The sequence below is a fragment of the Pteropus alecto genome, unplaced genomic scaffold (genome assembly GCF_000325575.1).
Source record: "Pteropus alecto unplaced genomic scaffold, ASM32557v1 scaffold14, whole genome shotgun sequence".
NCBI lineage: Eukaryota > Metazoa > Chordata > Mammalia > Chiroptera > Pteropodidae > Pteropus > Pteropus alecto.
In genome coordinates this window covers 17,948,873-17,955,879 of record NW_006436810.1, presented here as the reverse complement: position 1 = coordinate 17,955,879, position 7,007 = coordinate 17,948,873, and positions in this window count along the sequence as shown.

Below are 7,007 nucleotides of genomic sequence, written 5' to 3'. Positions count from 1 at the left end.
CTATCCCCGCCGACGTTGCGCGTGTCCCTTTGCGTCCCGGACTCTGGTGGTGAATGGGGAGATGGGCGTGGCCGTGCAGGTCGCCGGCGCGGAGCTCACGGCACGGTGTCGGTGCGTGGGGACCAGCCGCCCAGGCCCCTCTGGCTGGCCCACGTCGCAGGCCTTGTCCGTGGAATGACTCCCATCTCTCCACGGGAGCCCGCGCCCTGGCCCTGGCAAAGCCGATCCCCGATGCCGCACGCGGCAGGCGCTGCCACCACCATGTCCCGTGACTTAGCTTCCCGGGCGCGGTTACGGCTCCGTGACCGGGGACGCAGCGGTGACAGCAGGTGTGTGGCAGGGCGGAGTTCTGGGGCCAGAACGCAGTAACAAACGCAGTTCCCACCCCCTAGGGGCAGGTGGCAGCGTGGGTGTCGGTGCGCGAGTTTCTCTAAAATGATCGTTTTATGGATAATTTCTGAAATCCTGTGGATGCTGTGTCGTTTTTTTATGACCACTTTGCGGAAAGGATAAAACAGGACGGGTGTGACTTGCTGTGCCCTGAGTGAGAAGGCTCTGCTTTCAAAGTAACTGGACCTTTCTAAAACTAAACACTTGTCTTTTTTTAAATGGGAAATTTGTTTCCACTACAGAAATTTAACGAAAAAACCTGCTTTTCCCAGCCGGTGTAAGAGTAATCCACACAACAACACGGCTGAAATTTGGAGTGAACCCTATAGCGAAGGTGCCAGCTCCCCGAGTGTAAACGCCGCGTTGCCTTCGCTGTGACTCTCACCGCGCTCCTCACAGCGGAGGCTCCGAGACGTGCGTGTTGCTTTCGTACCGAATCCTGACGCAGCAACGCGCAGGGCTGGAGCAGCCGTGTCCGGGACCATAACATGCTGCGTGTCAGCGTGGAAAGTTCTGGCCGGACGGACCGGGCTCCCCTGGTCCAGGTGGAGGCGTCTGGAAAAAACCATCCGCCGGACGACAGCACCGCCGGAAGAGGGATGGAGGAAAGCGGGCGACGGCCGTGTGGCGGGGCCGGACAGACGGGAGCGGGAGACAGGGCTGGAGCAGCCGTGTCCGGGACCATAACATGCTGCGTGTCAGCGTGGAAAGTTCTGGCCGGACGGACCGGGCTCCCCTGGTCCAGGTGGAGGCGTCTGGAAAAAACCATCCGCCGGACAACAGCACCGCCGGAAGAGGGATGGAGGAAAGCGGGCGACAGCCGTGTGGCGGGGCCGGACAAACGGGAGCGGGAGACGGGCCGGGCCGCGGAGGAGCGGGGCAGTGCGGGCCGCGGAGAAACAATCCGCAGGTCAGGGCGGGTCCCGGGGAAGCAGAGGCGGACGGGCAGGAAGAGCGAGTGGCCAATGCCAAACTCTTGTTGATTCTGGGGACTCACGTAAATCTTCCAGGTCTGGGCAGGCGAGGGTCCCCTAACCCTAACCTCATCACCCCGGCTTCGTGCGCACTTGGCGCCCACGCCAGCAAGTGCACGTCAGCGGTGTGGGCCGCCCCTCGCGTGGGGGACGGAGGGACCGTTAGATGTCCTAAGCGCAGCAGAAATGGCCCGCACATCACCCTCACGGACGGTTCCCGGCGTCCTTCGCGCTGTCCCTGAGCCGTCAGCGCTCAGCATCCTGGACACAGCGATGAGGACATGGTGGTGGCCTCAAGCTCGTTTCTGCAGGAAGCGTCAGTGTGAGTGGTTGCCTGGCTCGTGGGGAGAGCTAGTGCCCCCCACCAAGTCCCCACGTGCTGGCTCATTCCCGCGTGAGCTTTCTCCTGGGACGCGTTCCCGGGGTGACTTAGTGACCACGTCCTGCTTCTGAGCTGGGCACACCGGCCCAGCAATGCTCTCAAGGCCACTTTGTTTTACATGAAAACAAACACTGTTATTTCTAAATCTCAAAAAAGGACATCGAGCATAAAATGGAGATAATTCTTCAACCTCAGCTAAGTGAGATTTCTTTCACAGGACATTTGGGGGACGCGAGTGAGGCAATTAGCCGTTTTCGGTGAGTGCAGATGGAGCCAGCCGTTCGCTTTGTAATAATGGTCATCTCCGACCTCCCTGTAATTTGCTGGAAAACGCGTCCCAGCAGCAAACGGCTCGTCCACCTGGCAACCACGGCCCCGTGTCACTGCTGCGTTCGGAATTTTCTCAGGGGTCCTGGCGTTACGTCTGCATTTCTACATCGCCCCTTTTTGCGTTTCTCGGCTGCACACGCACACAGGGTGCCTTCACCGTGACGAAGCTTATTTAAAATACAGACATGAACAACACATCCTGTGATATTCTCTGAGAGGCATTTCCTGCCAAATTTTCTGGTTCGTTTTCCCAAGTTTTGTCTCAGTGCATACGTTTCTGATGAAGCGACTGCACGAACAGGTGATGACACATTCTCTACGTCCTTCCCCTCCCCCCAACGAAACAACAAAGGAAATGACCCCCCCCTTTCACGATCCACGCAGGAAACCGAGCCCGGCGGCCGTGGCCCCCGTGCCATCCCAGAAAGCTCCCCCACGACTGTGGCTTCCCGGGTGTAAATACCAGTCTGATCGGAATATAGTGTATTATTGGATTTCTAATTTTCTGTGGAAAGACCAGGCTACGTTGAGCAGCCTTGAGCAAGCTGTCACAGATGAGACCAATGAGCACATCCTGACTTTGCACACGGCGAGGGTTGCCTAGGATACGCTGCCGAGGGACCAGGGTCAGGAGTCAAACTGACCAATATTGAGTAAATTGCATTGGTTTGAATGATTCCCCGTGAGCTAGTAATGATACGGCAAGCACCTAGTTAGGCCTGCAGACAGATAAACTGCACTGTGGAGCATCCACGGCTGCATTTGGCGAGGGGCGTACACGTGCGAACTTGCGGGGGGTGTGTGTGCGTGTGTGTGGAACATACAAAATATATACACAGCAGCCAGCGCAGAAATGAGTTCGGTACACAATAAGTCTATAAACCTACGACGAGATTGTGTATCTCTCTTCACGTGTTTTTAGCTGAAACTACATCAGCGCTGTCTACCAAGCTAGGCAAAAATGACTATTATATATGGATTACCAAAAAAATCCCTTCTCTTTTTGTATTTTGTATTTTGTATTTTGTATTTTGATTTTCACAGCCAATTTTTCATGGCAAGACATATGATTTTTTTCAGTGTGATGAAACTAGAGAACTAGTATGATCTAAAGGATTATTATTTTTCATAACAATCTCCACGAATTGTCTCCACGATATGACATATAAAAAGTGAATTACAGATTTCAGAGGCAGCATAAAGCTTAAAAAGGAAAGATCGAGTTCAGTGGTAGTCTTCTTAATAAACGTTCTTCTAATCATTGAAATTAATACTTTTTCCGTAAGCGATCAATGCATCGATCCATACTGCAGTCTTCCCGTTATTAAACTGGCTAATTACGCGTTCCACACGGTTTCCAGCAAACCCTTTGCTTGCCCCCCTTCCCTCCATCAACTGGAGCTTTTCACGTAGTTTGTCATCGTGACTTAAGTCCATCATAACTCACGAGTTAAAGATCACGCATCTGACTAATGGTAGAGCTTGGAATGGCCAGAGATCGAACGCATGCTATCTCGGCTGTGCGACTCGGAGGGGGTTGGACAAGAGCAGGCACCCCACGGTGTCCGAGCCTGGAGCCTCCTTCCCGAGCGTTCACCTTCCCTCGTAAAACCCACCCGCTGTCTGCCCACATACACCTGTGACCGTGAATTCGCAGCTCAATTCGAGTGGGAAAGGAGGCTGCGATAGATAACTTCGCAATCAACTGATTCTGCTTTTCTTTAGCTCACAGGCGACGTGGTTAAAAAGCTAAGATCCTACCAACTTTAATTTAAAGTTGAGCAAAGAAGTCAGGGAGAATGGAGCAAACGAAAGCGAGAGGTAAACGATGCTGGCTCTCTGCCCGTGCGAGGTTTAAGGCAGCATGAAGATACTGTACGGTAGTGGACTCACGATCGAAAAAAGAAAGTGCTTCCTCCCCTTTTAATCATCCTTTCTCCCGAGTGTATGTTTTCCAAAAATGACTTTAAGCGCATTTTCTGAACCTTGATAGGATTTATAGCCTCGGCTGGGAGGACGTTCTTCTGTCCGCGTAATGGCTGGGCGTGGGCTTGGTTTGTGCATGGAGACCCAGCAGCATCACGGAGCGCTCGGCAGGGTTCTGATGGGTATCTAAGCGACTCGCCTGTACTACTCAATGTATTTCTCTAAAAATTTCTTGGTTCCTATTTTTTATTTGGAGAAGAAGTCAAATTTGGCTGCTTTAAAAAACAGGGGGTCGTAGATATTTATATTTTAAGGAAGATGGCGTACTACTCTTTCTAAATCTAAAGAAAAGGAAAAAAAAAAAATGGCCAGTACGTTTCTAGATAGATGGTTAAGAAAAGGATTATTCTGAGTCTGGAGCAGTACATTTATAAAAACGCTGAGTTTTGTCTCTGTTCAATTGGAATACTGACCAGAGGAAAGCTGCAGGCAAGATAATTAAGTTTCCTTTGCTAATTTAGTTCTTTGCAGCGTCTCCCAGCAATCTTTTTTAAGTGGCTCCTGCCCGGCTGTGTCACCTTCTACGCTGACTGTCTGCCAAGGTGAGAGAGGCCGGCCGGGAGTCCCCGGGGAGCCAAGGCATCGCCTGCTGGGAGGGTGCTGCCGGGGTGTCCTCGGCAGGCTCGCTCCGTGTCACGCGTCCCCCGACCTACACTAATTACATTGTGATTCGGGATGAGTTGCAATAGGAATGTGATTTATGAGGAGGATGCTAGAGAAAGTCTATAGCGAATAATAGAGAGGAAAATTAATACATCACAGCTCTTTTCACAGAAAGAACGAACCTTCTTTGTAAGGTGAGCCATTTAAAACACGGTTAGCCCACTCACGTCTTGGCAATGCACTCGCTCCTCACTTAGATTTAAACTGACAGGCAGCGGGCGTGTAGTCTCCACGCCTCGCTCCCGCACAAGGGGAGAAGCCTCGTGCAGGTCCCGCGCCCTGCCCTGGACACTGGGTGCTGAAGGACACCCGCAGACAGGGGAGAGTGGCCTCAAGCCTGTCTCCCAAGTGCCGTTTTGGAAATCAATGTGCCTGATGGTATTAAAAACGCCTTTGGGGAAAATGCCTTGTAGGTAAATATCCTAAGACTAAAAATGCTCAGTCGGTGACCTTTGTTCTCTGGCTTCTGTCTTCTTCTGGCCGTGGCGCTGCTGCTCTGGTCTCACCCCGAAGCCACCTTCTCCCCATGCTGCAGTGTCACCCAGGCTCCGGCTGGCACCAGCGCCTGCAGCCCAACGACCCCCAAATCAGCATTTGCAGCCCCCTCCCTGCCTCCCCCATCCACGGGGCATTCCCCGAGACTGCCGCCCGTTCCCTCTCTGTCTACACACCTCGGTCTAAGCCAGGAGCCCTTTCCTGGCAGATTAGAATTATGAAATGCAGATTCCGTGTTTCGACATTTCTCACTGCCCGCCGGACGCCTCCATCCGAACCGCCTTCTAAATGCTGAGGGTCCACGTGCACCCAGACGAATTTCAGTTTCTACTAAACGAACCGTCACAGATATACCCAAGGGTCCCCACGACACATTTATCATATTTACAATGATGGAAATTATAAATAACTAAAACTATCCCAGAGTAAACTATGGTTAAAAATAATGGTAAACACATTGCAGAATATCATGGGATTGTTAAGTGACTATACAGGAGGATATTAACCGGCATGGAAAAGGGTTACTATATATTTAGGTTACGATTCAGTGTATGTGCATCATGTATATTAGATCATTAATATATTATTGATCTCTGTGCTTAAATTTATGTAAAGGAAATCTATTTACACAATGTAAACTTATTCGGTCCGTCTGGGGTCAGGCATCGCGTCATGCAGCTCCTACATGGAAAGTTATACCTGCGACGAACACGCGACGCTTACAGCCGAGCGAATGCATTACAAACGGTGGGAAACAGCGTTACCTCCAGAAGCGATGGTTACAGCCGTTCGAGCAGTTTTAAATTCCTTGTTTCTGCTTTGTTATATGTTGCACATCATTAAAAATGTGTCAATTGTATAATTAAAAACAAAAAATAAATTAAAAAACCCACGTGCGCCTCCCTCAGCAGCGTCCCCAATGCCGCCCCTTCCTCTCGGTGCTAATGACCGCTGATGGGAACATTGTGTTTCCCTCTTCCTTCCCCTGGCTGAAATCCGCCTCTCCTGGGTCACCGAATTCCACTGTCTCCTTTGAAACACCTCTAGCTGTCATGTCCATGACCCAGGGCCTCTTCTGTGCAATGTGTCTCTCTCTGACCTGTCCCTCCGCTGCAGCTTCTGGCCCTGGAGCCCACCCTGCCGGGCGCTGCGGCGCGGGCGCCCCGGGGCCGAAGGCCAGCTCTGTCCCCGACAGCCGGGCTCCGCTCTCGCCCTCGACGCCGGCAGCGGAGTTCCAGCGCGTCCCACGACGCGGTCCATCCGCGGGGCGGACACGAGCCAGGACCCGGGAGCAGGGCGGGCGCCCGGTGCGGGGGCCGCGGGCTCTCAGAGGTGTCGTCATCCGCGCGTCCGAGTCAGGTCCCAGGGGTCGCATATGTCCACGCTCAAACACGACGGGCACAACTCCAGTCCTGGGAGGGCGACGGCGACTGCTTCGGACCGGTCCGGAACTGACCGCCGCGTCTCCGACCCCGCCACCATGCCCGCATGTCACGCGCCTGTTCCCAGCGACAGCGCTGGACCCTTCGCTGTCCCTCAGATCCACGCGGTGGCCGTGGAGAGGGAGTTAGGACGCCGGCTGGTTTCAGGACATGGTGCTTATGGTGCAGCGAGCGTCCTCGCCACCCGCTCCGCTACCCCCTCGTCACAGCATCCGCTGTCATTGACGAGAACCGTCCACCAGTGTCCCCACTGTCCTCAGTCGGAGGGCGCTGGGCGTCTGTGTGTGGGTCCCCCCGGCAGGACCCGGGTCGTTAGGCTCGGTGGGGACGAGGCCCGCGAGCGGA